Genomic DNA, 16,224 nt, shown 5'->3' with positions numbered 1-16,224 from the left:
AAATATATTTGCATGCCGATGTTCACTGCAACACTATTCACAATGATCAAAATATGGAAACAATTCAAAGTTCCAGGAACAGATTATTGGATAAAGAAACCATGGCACAATGGAACACTATGCGGCTTTAAGAAAAGATGAAATCTGCTGAGTGAAATGATTCAAAAGGAAAGGGACAGATGGAGAATTACTGCATTCATTTGTCACATAAAAATATAAAAATAATATATAGTAGAAGACTCCATGGTGAGGGAAAATGGGCTAGTAGGACTGGTCAACGGTTGGAACTAACCACAGGTGTGTGTGGGCTGAGGGTAGGTAAGATAGAAAAGAGATCTGTATGACAATAATAGCAAGGAATGATCGCGTTGGACAAGATCTGAGTGTTAAAAGTAGGTAAAGGGATATACAGGATATTCTTGATAACCTTTCAGTATCAATATCGCAAACCACAATGCCCAAAAGGGGAGGGGGGAGAGAGAGAGAGAGAGAGAGAGAGAGAGAGAGAGAGAGAGAGAGAGAGAGAGAGAGAGAGAGAGAGAAAGAGAGAAGAAAAGCTTGTGCCAAAGAGACAGGCAGAGGGTTGGGGGTAATGGGAGTGAACCTGGGGACACTGGTGCTGGGAAATGTACACTGGTGGAGGATGGATGTTGGAATACCATATGACTGAAATTCAATCATGAACAACTTTGTAAAGGTATATCTCACAGTGATTCAATAAAAAAGTAAAAAAAAATTAAAAAGATGAAATCATGTAATATTCTGCTATGTGGATACATCCGAAGAGTATCATGCTGAGTGAAGTTCGTCAAAAAGAAGAGGGACAGAAACAGAATGATCTTTCTCATATGTGGGATATAAAGAATTGTAGTAGGTGAATAATAAATGCCCAAAGTCAGCAGAAAATGAAAACTAATTTTCAGTAGGAAGCTTACCATGGGAATGTAAAAAAGTGTGGGACAATGGGACAATGGTAGGAAAAAGGGAACACTTTAGTGGGGGGGGCGTTGCGGTGCTGGAATAGTTCATTTATGAAACCTGATCTACTGTTAACAGTTTTGTAAAGCATGATGCCTAAAATAAAATTTAAAAATAGTTTTACTTGAATAAGAGATATGAGAACATGTACGCACACATTACAGTGTGAGAGGCTCTAAGCATTGAAATCTCTCAAATCCAGGACTAGAGAGCGAGTGTAGTGGATAAGTCGCTTACCTTGTAGTTTGATCCCTGGTACCCCATATGGTCCCCCCAAACCTGGCAGAAGTGATCCCTGAGTGCAAAGCTAGGAATAATCCTTGAGCACAGCCTGGTGTGACCCCAAACAGAAACTCTCAAATCTAGAACTGAGATTAAAGTGATTGTGCTGGCTAGAGAGATAATGCAGAGGGTAAGACACTTGATTTGCATGTGACAGATCTTGGTTCAAATTCCCAACAGTGCATAAGATCTCCCAAGTACCACCTGGGATCACTCTTGAACACAGAGCCAGGAAGACCTTGAGCACCTCAAGGGCCAAGCCCTCCCCCCAATAGATAATATTTTAAAATAAAGTAATCCTGGGTCTCTTGCATGCCTAGATACCTGGTAAATGCAACAATTAACAATATTTTAGGAGTAAAATAGCAGTTCTCACATTATTAATATCAGCAATTTTCATTATAATGTGTAACTCAAGGTGACTGAACACAGGCAATCAAACACCACAAACCACCACAATCAGTAGCAACAGACAGAGGGAACAGAACCAAGACTTGGGGTGTACGATTTATAAGATATAACCTATAACACAACCATGCTCACTGTGTTCTCAGTTAAAGAGCAAGTTTGAACATTTTGGCAGCCAATGGGAACTCCAAAAGCGACAAAGAAGAAAAGGAAGGAGGAAGGAAGGAAGGAAGGGAGGGAGGGAGGAAAGGAAGGAAGGAAGGAAAATCTCGAGATTTCTCAAAAATACTCCAAAATTAAGAATGACATAAAATGTGTTTAACACTAGAAAAGACAAATAGCTGAAGGTCCAAAAGAGAGGTCAAAAGAAAGGTCTAGAGGCAGAAGGTTTGGAGGAAGAAGAATCAGGGAAGAGCCCATTACGTCTGTGTCATCTTTTCTTGTTCTACATATAAGTACAGGTTTAATGATCACCTACACCTTCATACAGTAGAGTACTTTGTGCAAGTCAACATAGCCTTTTGACTAGTTTTAACAGAAAGGACAGAGAGTACAGGTATTGCACAATCGCTTTAACCTGGTGATTATTAGTTCAACGCAAGCACAGTAATTTTGAGCACCTCTAGCCATCTTATCTGGCAAAGGCATGCAGTGGCCAAGTCCTGTGGTAAAAACAAAGAGCCTGCCGGGTTAAGTGTGATGAGGGTGTGGCCGACTACAGTTTCCTGGCTTGCTGGACCCTCTGCACTACCTTAGGGTCAGAGGCTAAGACATCCGGGGAAAGGCATCCGGGGAACTCTGGGGATCGCTTTGCAGACTTTAATAATATGGTCGAACTTAAAATTATCAGCAAAGCAGTGTGGTGTACCACCCCAGAAGAATACAACTGTCCCCAACTATCCTTACTTTTCAGGCTTCTAAGGAAATCTGTTGAAAAGTTAGCACTGTAGCACTGTCCTCCCGTTGTTCATGGATTTGCTCCAGCAGGCCCAGTAACGTCTCCATTGTGAGACTTGTTGTTACTGTGTTTGGCATATCGAATACGTCACGGGGAGCTTGCCAGGCTTTGCCATGCGGGCGAGATACTCTCGGTAGCTTGCAGGGCTTTCCGAGAGGGGCGAAAGAATCGAACCTGGCTCGGCCGGGTCGGCGGCTTGCAAGGCAAACGCCCTACCACTGTGCTATCGCTCCAGCCCTTGAAAAGTTAAATAAACAATAATAAAAAATCCAATCCCATTCTCCTCCCCCACATCCACTCCCAAATGTAGGATTGCTGATCTTGGGCCAGCAAAGAACAAGGTAACCTCAAATTTCACCAACTCCATGTGTTTTTACATCCAATTCTTACATACCCGAAGTCAGGAAACCCTAGCCATGCCTTTGTAGAAGGGTCGACCCTATTCTGTCTACAGATGGAGTTGGCTTTGTTCAGCAACTTCTGAACCAGGAAGCATCCTCTCTGACAGGCAGGCGCAGAGGAAAAGTCACACAAGGGCTGGGAGAAGGCTTACAGGGCTGGAGGGAGGTCCAGATCTAGTCCCCACCATCTAAAGGATCCCTGAGTCCTGCAGTGTGGATATCCCCCCACCCTCATCCCCGGCTTATACAGAATGGAGAGGTTTTCTTTTGGAGGGGGAGGTGGGCAGTGGGGTCACACCTAGATGTGTTCAGGGTTTTGCTCCTGGCTCTGTGTTCATGGACCACTCCTGGTGATATTCGGGGGACCATGTGGTATGGACATGGAACAGGGTCGGCTGTGTGTAAAGCAAGTGCCTTAACCCCTGTACTGTCTCCCTGGTCCCTGGATGGGTGTGATTTGTATTTAGCTGAATTCAGATGAGATTTTATTTAAGAGAACAGAAATCAGGGGTAAAGGGCAGGGAGCACCCCAGATTTAGCAGGATCCTAAGCAGGATCCCCAGAATGGAGGGAATTTATAGTCAAAAAAGGATGGGATACTAGCAAAGAGGGTGGAAGCAGATGAACTCCTTGCTGATGCTCAGGAACCCCCAGGCTGGTGGGTTTTAAATCCCACCTTCAGGAGAGCAGAAACTGCAGTGAGGTTGGCTATTAAGTCTGGGGTGGAGCTTGGCATAAAGAGCTCTATTTTTCTTTGGTTTTTATTGGCTGCACCCAGTACTTAAGTTTTACTCCTGGATCTGTGCTCAGGGATCACTCTGGTGCTGCTGCTTGGTACCAGCAAACCAATGTCGACTAACAAAAACAATAACAAAGAAGGTTTAACTTGCAACAAAAGCTTAGTAAAACCCCAGACAAGGATGTAATGTCCCCATGGTAAAGCACAACAATTTTCACAAATTTTCTTCTATGGGAATATTTTTGGATCATTTCGTTAGTCACTTAATAATAACAAGCAATAGAAAATAAATTATTGAGGACCTGCTATAGGGGCAGGCTTGGGGGATGGTTGGGAAGATGGAGACAATGGTGGAGGGAAGGTGACAGTGGTGGTGGGATTGGTATTGAATAATTGTAACAAATCATCATGAACAACTTCGTAAACCACTGTGTTTAAATAAAGTGGGAGAAAAAAAAAGAAGTGGGCATGGCTGCATGCAAGGTAAGCAGCTTAACCCTGTGTTCTCTTCAACTTGGATCTGAGGGGTTTTTTTGTTGGCTTTTTTTCAATGGAAAATAATTGTATGGATTTTTTTAATAATAAAAATGCCAAGGTTCATATTCTATAACTGGATCTATAATTGGGGAGTTCTGGGGATCCAACTCCTCTTCAGTTCCAATTTACTTTGTTAAAAAAAAAAAAGAGAAATCTACAGATTCTTCGTACTTGTACTGCTTCCTAGCCCAGTAAAGCACTATATAAAATATTTCTCTGTCATTACTTGCCACAGAGGAAACGTTCTAGCAATGTCTCTGTAAGCATTTTCTAACATTTCTGGCAGTTTTCCACTTGAGATATTTTTCCCTCTTAAAAAATTTAGCTACTGGACACTCTGGTGGTGGGTGTGTATTGGCATAATGTATGTATGGAATGATCACAAGCCATACATCATTGTTTATCAACATTAGCGGGTGAAATTAGCTACCTAACATACTTGAGAACTGTGTAGGGAGAGCTCAATGGACTGAGCAATGTTTTTAATGGAAAAATTCAGGAGGCCTGGGTTCAATTCCTGCATCCTATTCCATGGTCCCCTGAGAACTCTCAGGAATTAACCCTAAGCACAGAGCTAGGAGTAGTCCCTGAATACCATGAGCTTGTAACAAGCAAACACAAGAAATAACTGTTAGAAATGGGGTGTGTGGCTCAAGTGTTAGAGCACATCTCTTGCATGTGCCAGACCCCTTGATTTGATCCCTAAAACCTCATGGTCCCTGGAACATCCTTGGGTGTAACCTTAGTAGTGCTGAGGCCCCTACTATAGCACACCACTGGGAGCATCCCCCTCAGTAATTAAAAAAGAAGAAAGGTTAGCTATGAGATATGTTTAATATAGCTTTCATTTTAAAATTTTCCAGATTCCTTTTAAATTTGAAAATGCTTTTTATCCTTTTGAGTATTCCCTTAAAGGGGAACGGTATTGAGAACTGAAAATTTGTGTCTGTCGACATTCATTTGTTTAAACTCTAACCTCTCATGACAGAGGAGGTGGAGTGTCCGGAACATGATTAGGTCCTAACTGTAAGCCCTCCCTGTGGCATTAGTGCCCTTTTTATAAGGGATGTGAGAGTTTGTGTGTGTGTGTGTCTCTCTCTCTCCTCTCTGCCATGAGAGGTAGAGGATGGTCATTTGCAGACCCCAAAAGAGAGCCTCAGCAGATGTCAGATTTGCCAAAAACTTCACCTTTATCTGACATACTTGAGAACTGTGAGAAGGGGTCATTTCAGCCTCCCAGCCTGTGGTGTTATAAGCTGCTACAATATGATATAGTAGCTGCACTAAAGCTGGAGTTTCTGTTAACTTTATGACTTTCAACCTGAAGTGGGGAGTGTTCTGGGGATGGAGGGAGGCCGATTTTTAGGAGGGAGATGAAAGCATCCAAATAAAAGGACCCTTGGGGCTGAAGCAATATAGCACAGCAGGTAGGGAGTTTGCCTTGCACATGGCCGACCTGGGTTCGATTCCCAGCATCCCATATGGTCCCCTGAGCACTGCCAGGAGTAATTCCTGAGAGTAGAGCCAGGAATAACCCCTGTACATCACCAGGTGTGACCCAAAAAGCAAAAAAAAAAAAAAAAAAAAAAAACAACAACAAAAACAACAACAAAAAACTAAACAACAACAACAAAACAAATAAAAGTGCCCTGACTTTGAAACGATGCACTTGGGTGTCCTCCTCTTGAAGACCAGGGTCTCCTTTCTTTCCTACTTATTTCCAGTAGTTTTTCTCCTAAGTGGAATCTGGTAATTCAAGACATCTGTTCATTTGCGTCCTGCCTTCCATTTGTTTTTCAAATCCCAGTACACGTTTTAATCAGGCGAATCCAGGAACATGAAAGAGATAAGAGGAAAAGTGTGTCCCTAGTGTGCTATGGAGACAATGGTGGTGAATTTAGTTTATGTTTTCTAAATGAAGAGGGCTGGAGAGATAATACAGCAGGTAAGGTGCTTGCCTTGCATGCTGCTGATCTAAGTTCAAATTTTAGGATGAAAATAATCTCCTGAGGAGCATTAAGAATTACTAATAGCCAGCAATAACCCCTAAGAGTCACCGATATGCCCAAAAAACACCCTTAAAAACAACCCAAATGCATCTGATCTCCATGTATCTGGAAGGCAGCTTAACTTCCCACTGTATTACTGACGTTATTCATGCACTTTGATTCCACTGTTCTTCCTGCATTAACATACGCCTCAGAGACCTGGGCCCTACTCAAACAGGATGAGAACGCATTCGGGTCTCCCAAAGAGGAATTGAAAGAGCTGTGCTTGGAGTATCACGTTTCACTCAAATGAGAGAAAGAAACTGGAGTTCCAACCTCCGTCGACGATCAAGAATCAGGGACGCTGTCTCATTTGCCAAGGCATCAAAAATCAGATGGGCTGGTCACGTAATGAGATTTGGAGACGACCGCTGGCCTAGAGCTGTTACCGACTGGATTCCACGGGATGTCAAAAGACTGCATGACCGCCCACCTACCAGATGGTCAGACTTCTTCATCAAGATCATGAATGATCGGTTTGAGGCTCTTCGTGTTCCTAGAACAAACAGACACCATTGGGCTACACTAGCACGCGACAGGGACAAATGGAGACATTACTGGTGCCCGCTTGAGCAAATCGACGATTAAAGGGAAGTCAAGTGATCAAGTGATCAAGTGATTCGTGCACTTAGGAAGCATCTGATTCTTTTAACCAGAGCTCCCTATATGCTAATGATGTAATCTCTTCTTTTCTCTATCAGTGAGGTTTCTTTAACCTATATCAAGTAGCTCTAAAAAAGTTATCATGAACCGAGTTATGATTGGAGCAGTTCACCGGAACAGCACTGTAGCACTGTCTTCCTGTTGTTCATCGATTTGCTCGAGCAGGCACCAGTAACGTCTCCATTGTGAGACTTGTTGTTACTGTTTTTGGCATATCGAATATGCAACGGGTAGCTTGCCATTCTTTGCTGTGTGGGCAAGAAACTCTCGGTAGCTTGCTGGGCTCTCCAAGAGGGGCAGAGGAATCAAACCAGGGGCAGAGGTATCAAACCAGGATTGGCCGCGTGCAAGGAAAACGCCCTACCCACTGTGCTATTGCTCCAGCCCATAACAGCAATACAGTTAATTATTTCAGAGTAAAGACATGAAAAAAGTTTCCAGAATGGGAAGCACCTAGTTAAACATGGATTGATAAAGCAAACAAAACAAATTAGGTACCTGTAATAAGTTATCAGTTTTTTCTTGCACTTATTTTTTAGAAATACAAGGGAAATCATAATCAAATAATATGGCCACTTCAGAACTCCAGAGTCACATAGATGGAGAGGAACTTATAGACCACATAAATCAATTCGCTTGTTTTGCAGTCAAGAAAATGAATTGTGAAGCACTCTGACTTACACAAGGGCATTGCTAAATAATAGAAAAGTTAGAACAAGAATAAAATTTTCTTTTTCCTGGCCCCGGTGTTTCTCTCTTATGAAACTTGCTCTGTTATGAGGTCCTGATATACAGTCCCAATATCCACATCATAAAAACTGATGTTCTGGGGTCCAAGGAGAAAACTCAAGGGACTATGTGGGAGGTATGGGTTCAATTTCTGGCTCCACATGGTCCCCTGAGCACCACAAAAATTTATCCCTGAGCACAGAGCTGCAGTAGTCCCCAAACACTGCCAGGTGTGGCCCCCAAAACAAATACAAAAACAAACAAAAATGTTCAGTGTTCTGAGTTGAAATATGTCAGTCTGCCTTGAACACGACTCAAACACAAGATGATACCCCGGCTTGAACCCACCGTGCAGTTAATGGTGATTAACTTCCCATCCTTAAACAGTTATGGAATATATCACATAAATTAACTAAATTAATGTTTGAAAATGCCTTTTTTTCCCCGAGCTGTAAGGACCATATCCAGCAGTCCTCAAAGGCTACTCTTAGCTTGGTACTCAAAAGATTAAGCAGTGTCACGAATTCAACTGGGCTTCCCACCTGCAAAAATTGTCCTCCAGTCCTATGAATATTTTTCAGTTTTGTATTAAGACTATATTGTTCCCTTATAAGATATTGACAAAACATATTGGTTTGGATCCATGTGTCTTTTTTTACCTGGAATTTGTTTTTCATTTTCACACATCTCTTTAGTCACTGCTCTGTTATTGAATATAATATAATATAATTCCGATCTCATGATTGTAAGCTAGAAGTTTGGGCAGAATTTGGCTATGTGGGAGCTGGAGAGATAGCACAGCGGGTAGGGCATTTGCCTTGCACGCAAAGGTTTGATCCCCAGCATCCCATATGGTCCCCTGAGCACCGCCAGGAGTAACTCCGGAGTGCAGAGCCAGGAGTAACCCCTGTGCCTCGCTTGGTGTGATCCAAAAAGCAAAAAAAAAAAAAAAAAAAAAAAAGAATTAGGGTACGTGATCTTTCTCTTCCATATGGCATCAATCAGGGTCACTTGCTGGCCTGTTGTGGTGATTAGGCTGGACTTTGAGTGACTATGCCTTGCAGATGCCTGGAAGAGTAGGTTGGCTGAAGCCTTTAGCTGTTTTCTTTATATTAGGTAGTTGGAATTTGATGGGGTGGGAGGGAGGTGTAGAAGAGAAGGTCACATGCGATGACGCTCAAAGGACCATGCCATGCTACGAGTCCAACCTGGGGCCACCACATGCAAAGCATGTACTCTACCCCTTGAGTTATTGCTCAGGAAAGACCCTGTAATTGAACTTTTTATGTTGCGCAGGGATCCCAGACTAAGTATTACAGGATGCGGAACATGGAGCTTCCAGCAGGGTCAAGTCTATGCTGAGAAATCGGAACAATGACACTTCTATTATATCCTAGACACCCAAGTAGTTGCCAAATCCAGGACAAGGAGCCAGTATTCACTTCTCTATTAGAGAGGAATCACACAGAGTAGGGCCCTCTTTACTCAGTCACAACTTGATTTCTTCAGGCCATATTTGAGTTTTCCAGATACTCAGGCAAATGAATTGACTTTCCCAGAATGGTGTATCTTGTAGGTGGTGGAGGTGGAACACCACCCCAGCATGGGAGATACGGGTTTACATGTATACATATATGTGTATTCATGTGTGCATATAGATGTGCATGCATGTATGTATATGTATATTATATACATCTGTGTGTATATATACACAAGTGCATATGTACATACATCTGTGTGTAAGTATTGCTGGAGACCTTATTGGACTCAAATCAATGCTTTCTGAAGTTCATCATTTGCTAATACTGTTGTTCTTTTGCTCCCCTCCTGTTGAGTTATTGGGCCCAAGCAGGGCATGTGAGGGGTAACCCACAAAGGGCCCTTAGGAATTTGTGCTTCTGATGGTGCAGGTTCCCCAGGGCATCTCTCTCCACCTATCTCCCTTCCTGAGACAGGGATGAAGACGGGGCCAGAGGGAAAGAACAGAAAACTTTCCACAAGAACTGGGTCCCTGTCACACCCAATGTGTACACGATACGTACGTGTGTATGTTGCTGAGTGCGTGCTGAGCTCTGAGCAAGCAAGGGGCTTAATCCAGAGAAGAACCATTTGTTTGGGGTGAGTAGAGGTGGGTGACTAGTGAAGACATAATAGCAGAAGGGCAAAGAAATAAGAGAAGATGCTTCATTGACCAGTTTCAGTCCACCCTGTGGATTCTGACTGTGACTTGAGACATGATCCCACAAAAGCAAGAGCCTGATTCCTGGGGTTGGAGCGATGGCAAGGTGGGTAGGGCGTTTGCCTTGCACGTGACTGACCCGAGTTCGATTCCCAGCATCCCATATGGTCCCCCGGACACCGCCAGGAGTGATTCCTGAGTGTATGAGCCAGAAGTAAACCCTGTGCATCGTCGGGTGGGACCCAAAAAGAAAAAAATAAGTTAAGAGCCTGATTCCCAACTGGTATCCTGTAAGGTACAAATGGCTTTTAGAAAACCCTCTCCCAGGATGCATTTGCTCTCTTTAATTCATGACAGAAAATAATGGGACTATGGCTGGCAGAAGGCACCCTATCTCACTAATAAGCTCTGCATCCATTTTCCTTTATCTCAACAGTTCAAAGAAGAAAGTCTCTCTTCCACAGAAATGCGAGCTATTCTCACCCTTTCCTTTCCTTCACATTATAGTGGAGCCTATAGCTGAGTTATATAATATCACATTCATGTTTGTATATTATGATTCTATCACTACAATAGCATATTGTTTCTACATTCTACTTTTTTGGCTTGTTTTTGAGCCAAATCCAGCTGTGCTCAGGAATCACTCCTGGTGGTGCTTGGGGAACCATATGTGGGGTCAAACCAGGTCAACTGAGCGCAAGGCAAGAACCTTACCCCTGTACTATCTCTCTGGCCTGTCTACTCTTTCTCCTGGTATCCCTTTGAATTAAATTTACATTTTAAATTTTGGCAAATGCCTTTCTCTCTTCTTTCAAAGTGCAATACTGCCGTTTGTTTTATTTACTGCATTGAAATCTAACCTCATTTTTCACTCAATAGCAACAGTACTGGAAAAATTTATAGAAGCACCTTGGAAATCTACATCCTATGTGAGCAGGGGGAAACTTCCCTCCTGGGTGCTTCTGAAGGTAGCCAGGTTGAGCCACACAGTTACTAATGCAGAGCCAGGACTTCAAAGCAACAGCAAAATTAAAGCACAATCAAAGGCTTGGTCATTGGGAGCATTTTAGCTTTGTGGGTATCAAGTACCTCATGCACTAGCAAAAGCTTGAATTTCCATAAAAGGAACAACAGGAGTGCTGGATTGCATTACCTAAAAGGGATGGTAACTGTTATCACAAAGGGGAGAAAAAATTAGGGCTGACGAAAGATGAGAGGAGCATATTTAGCTGAAAATGAAAGGCAGAGTGCTCGAGCACTACGGGGGGGACAATAATGTGATGGTGAGCCGTGCCCACCTGATGGAGTCCTTTATTATTTTCTTGATGTGCAATGACTGAGGTTTGGGAATTGTTTTTGATTTCTGATGTGCTGCTTGGCTTGCTTCTTTGGCAAGGAAGGCCAGTGGGCTTGGGCTAGTGCAGAGGAATCCAAATAGGATGTGTATCACAGTCAACTGCTGGAGAAAAAAGCAATCATGCTTTGATTTCATACTATTTTAATGGTTTGCTCCATTTTATTCTAATTTTTTTTTCAAGAAGTGCTTGGGGGGATCTGGGGAGACTCCAACCTGGCTAGACGGTTCTATGCATGATCACATGAACTGGTGGTAATCGGGCCCACTGGTGCAGAGGCAGAGGGTGGGGTTGGCCTCTGGTGGTGCTCTGGTGCCATGAGGGGCTGGGAAGAGAACTCAGGGCCCTGTGCAGGCCAGGCATGTGCCCTTGACTGCTGAGTTATCTTTCCAGCCTAATTTTCACTTCTAAAATGTCCAGTTTAGGGGCAGAGTATAGTACAGCAGGTAGGGAGCTTACCCTGGCGTGGGTTTGATCCTTGGCACCCCATATGGTCCCCTGAGCCTGCCAGGGGTGATTCCTGAGTGCAGAGCCAGGAGTATCCTCTGAGCATCTCTGGGTGTGGCTCAAAAAATAAAACAAAACGTCTAGTTTGGGGTGTTCTTGTTTCTAACCATACTGAGATAAAAGGCATTCAGAGAGGCATCAATGTCACCTGAGAGACTGTTAAAAAAGCAAATCCTCGAGTTCTCTGTCTGAACTTGCTGAATCTTTGACATTCTGCAAAGGTTTCCAGACATGTTTTGCTTTCCACTTTTCAGGAAAAAAATTATTCAGTGCCTTATGGAAATCTACCTTTTTTAAGAAGGATAGACAGAATGCACCCTCCAAGTGGCTGGAGCGGTAGTACAGCAAGTAAGCATGTTCCTTACTCATGGCTGCCTAGGTAGTAGGCTACAATTAGTCCCTGGGAAGTTGCAGTATTGTGGGATGGTTAATATTGCCCACAAAGGAGTCAGTCTTATTAGTATTGTGCAGAAACATGGCTCTAGGGGCTTGAACAATCTCTCCAAGTGACTTGGATACCCCCAACATTTGAAAGCAAACCGGTTCCTAAGGCACAGATTTATAAACAAATTTATGCATTTGGAAGTTGCCCTCAAGTTATTACTGATGGGAATGTTATCATGTAATGTGACTATAATAAAAAATGATTTTAAAATGTGAAAATGATAATCAGCTGCAAATCTTTCTGTATCAGTGAAGCAAGTTTCATTTTCTCCTTCATCTCACCTTCCCTTCCCCCCTCCTTCTCCTCCTTCTATTCATCCTTTTCCTTCTCCTCCTCCTTCTCCATCTTTTTCTTCCTCTCTTCCTCCACTGCCTCTTCCTTCTCCTTCTTTATTGCCTTCACCTTCTCCTTCATCTTCTTCATCACATTCTTTCACTCCTTTCTCTATGTTCAGGGGTCACTCCTGACAGGGCTCAGGGGACCATATGTGGTTCCAGGGATTGAACCCAGGTTGTCACATGCAAAGCAAGTGCTTCCCTGTACTCTTGCTTTTGGCCCTAAACAAATTGAATCACTCTGGAAAATGAGAATCAAGTGAGACATCACCGTCACTCAGGACCAACAGCCTGTGAATACTGGAAGCATGCAGTGAGCCTGGCGCATGAAATAAAAGCTCAATTCCTCTTAGCTCTTGGAGTTGTGGACCCCACTGCATCAGTGATGTGAAATTTTCTGCTTGCTGGGGAGGATCAATCATCCCTAAATATACCAGTATGTTATATGTCTGAAAGCCAAACACAAGTCTTATAGTTTACAAACTTAACCTTATGTATTATTTACTTGGTGAGGCTTTAACAATAAAGACAGGTGGAGATGGCAGTTGAAGAGGTTATTAAGCACATTTACCCTTTCTAAGAGTTGCACGTGATTTTCTGCTAAAATCACAGGCCATAGTGCTTCAACACCACTCTGTTGTGGGGAATGGGTGGTCAAGTCCATTAAGATTATCCTGGTCAAGCAAGGGGCTAGATGGGGCTGAGAGAGTTCATGGAGATGAACTGGCCAAAGCTGTCCTTCAGGAGATGTGGGAAGACTCTTCTAACCTTTATTTAGCACTATCAAAGCTTTTCGTAACTTTTCCCATTTTCCTTCCCCTTTAAAAATTTAGAAAGACTCTTTGGTGTTAGGAAAAGCTGAAATAAAACCTGTACTTCGCAGATTATGACAACCTCTCTGGGAGAAGCGGCCTCATTGGCATCCTATTGGTTCTGACCTGGGCCAAGCTGGAAACTTGATGATATTTTTTCCCTGATAAGGACTCCTGGCCCCTGGCTGGACAGTACTGGCCACTAAAGGCTGTGAAGTAGAATTCATTTCAACTTTTAATCTCTTTGTTCTTCATTCCCACACTAAAACACATCTTCCGTGATGTTTTTCCGCTGTTCTCTGTACCTGTGATCTATGTTCAGTGTATGTTCCTCAATTCGTGTACACAAGTCTCTATCATGAATATGTATGAGTTTTTTTGGGGGGAAATAAACAAGTACCACAATGTATATAAGCTGGATGTTGCTCTAGTACTACTGGGCATAAAACCAGACACCCCCCCTGACCCCCAATCCCCCGCCAGCTCCCGAATTCCCTTTCTCTGAAGCTGATCTTCAGCCTGAGTTGATGAACTTCCTTCCCAAGTCGATTGTTTCATGGCCAAGATAGCTCGTCTGTCCTACTCAGTTGTTCCTGTGTTTTTCCTAGGATGAGAGCACCTCAAGAACACATACACTTGGCATAAAGAACACACCTCCTCCCTTTCATCCTATTGATCCCAAGTGGGCCTAGACTTTTGTTTGGTTAACAAGCTTCCAGGTGATTCTACCACAAGTGGTTCCTGCTGAGAATAGGCCCTGAGTCATCACAGATGTGTGAGAGCTAATAAGCACTTGAGAGCTCATTTGGTGTCGGATTTCTTACCCCATTTCCCTTGATAAGAGGCGAGATGATTGTCATGAAGATAAATGTATTTCATTAATATATTCAGATGTGACAAAATCACAAATGTTGAAAAGAACTCTAATGTGTCCCCACTATTATCTGCAGTGATTCACACTGATAAGACTGTGCATTCAGCTCTGTTCTCTGAGCATACCAATCACTCTCAAGACACTAAAATACGAGAGAGCACATGTTAACAAAGGAGCGACCCTGACTCCACTCCTGTGTAAGAATCATTCATTAGTGATCTTGAGTGCTCTATCAGTAGGTTTTCCCGTGATCTGTGACGGAACCTGCTAGCTCTTTCCTCTCCACCAACCTGTATATCCTCTATAACAGGGCTTATATCCTCTATAACAGGGCTTCTTTTTTATTTTTAAATAAGTTTTATTGAATCACTGTGAAATACAGTTACAATCTTGCATGATTATGTTTCAGTCACACAATGCTCGAGCACCCATCCCTCCACCCGTGCACATTTCCCACCTCCAATGTTCCCAGTGTCCCACCTGCCATCCACACCCCATCCCACTCCCTGCCTCTGTGGCAGGTACCATTCTTCTTACTCTCTCTCTAATTTTGGGTATTATGATTTGCAATACAGGTACTAAAGAGGCGATCATGTTTGGTCCTTAGTCTACTCTCAGCACACATCTCCCATCCTGGCAATCCCTCCAACCATCATTTACTTAGTGGTTCCTTCTGCATCCCAACTGCAAAAAGCTACTTCTATGAACTTTTATAAACTTCTCAGTTGGTGGCCAGAACCTTTCGATCTGCTTTGTAATCCTGTGTTAATTTTTTATGAACAGTGTGAATAACTTATAAACTTATAGGGAAATTAATTAGTATTACCCAAAGGATATAAAGAAGGGGTTTGTCAGGTCTGTGGCTCCCACACTACGAAGTACTTTGTGGGAAAACTGTGAGCATCTCTGCTGTCAGCTGGACCAACAACTGCTCTCCATAGAGCTAGGAGAATGATGCCTCTCAAGGAATTTTTAATTTACTCCTTTAAGTTGGAAACCAACTAGTTCTCTATGGAATTATTGGTGTCATTTCCAGGTGATGTTTAATACATTTTTCTCTAACAAAACTTTATTGAAGCAAAAATCATCGGGGAACAAAGAAAAGGAAAGATTTTGTGTAAATAGGAGATAAGTGTTAAAGGGACATTCTTTTTTTAGTTTTTTAAAGGATTTATTAAGCCCAAATCTCATGATGATCACAGTAGTTATGGTAACTGCTATTGTCTGCTTACTTTGTGGCAGCCTTGTGTTAGAAACTTTACATACACCAGGTAACTTAATTCCAAGGAGACAGGTGTTTTTATTTTATTTTATTTTATATTTAATTTTTATTAGTGAAACACCATGAGGTACAGTTGTAGACTTACAAATTTTTGTGCTTGGGTTTCAATTATACAGTGATCAAGTACCCATCCCTCCACCAGTGCCCATTTTCCACCACCACGGGTCCCAGTATCCCTTCCACCCACCATCCCCCCACCCCACTCTGCCTCTGTGGCAGGGCATTCCCTTTTGTTCTCTCTCCTTTTGGGTGTTGTGGTTTGCAAAAGAGGCATTGAGTGGCAATCATGTTTGGTCTATAGTCTACTTTCAGCATGCTTCTCCCATCCGGGGAGATGATTCTTATGGGTAGGCAAAGAACTGGGTCCCCCTTTCTGACAAAGATATTTTCACACCAGGCCTAATGGCCTAGCCAGATAAGTGGGATTTCTGTTCAATTTCCCCCTGAGGTGTGTTCCTTTGTGCAGTGCACAAACTGTGCAACTGTACATTGCAGTTAAGCCAGATCCCAACCTGCTATCCCCCATCCTATGTTCTCAGAAGACTGTCTACCTTTGCTCCTCTCAGCAAAACAGTAGCTTGACTGTGCTTGTATAGAATATCTTCCCAGATGCTCCTAAGCCACAGGAGAATAGCAACTTCATGAAACTGGGCTTTTTTTTTGTTTTTGTTTTTCATTTTTTAATTTTTTTA

The 16,224-nt window shown here is 42.8% G+C and overlaps 1 non-coding gene across 1 annotated transcript; it reads right to left on the bottom strand.

The window, feature by feature from the left end:
- Positions 1-2,928: 2,928 nt before the first annotated feature.
- LOC130020831 (small nucleolar RNA SNORA38) lies at positions 2,929-3,059 on the bottom strand. Its single transcript, XR_008792034.1, has one exon. It is a non-coding gene; the product is annotated as a small nucleolar RNA SNORA38 (small nucleolar RNA).
- Between the last annotated feature and the right edge of the window lie 13,165 nt (positions 3,060-16,224).

Source organism: Sorex fumeus, unplaced genomic scaffold (assembly GCF_029834395.1).
Source record: "Sorex fumeus unplaced genomic scaffold, SorFum_2.1 ptg000013l, whole genome shotgun sequence".
Taxonomy (NCBI): domain Eukaryota; kingdom Metazoa; phylum Chordata; class Mammalia; order Eulipotyphla; family Soricidae; genus Sorex; species Sorex fumeus.
The sequence above is the reverse complement of the archived record's forward strand: the minus strand, read 5'-3'. Positions and strand labels throughout refer to the sequence as shown.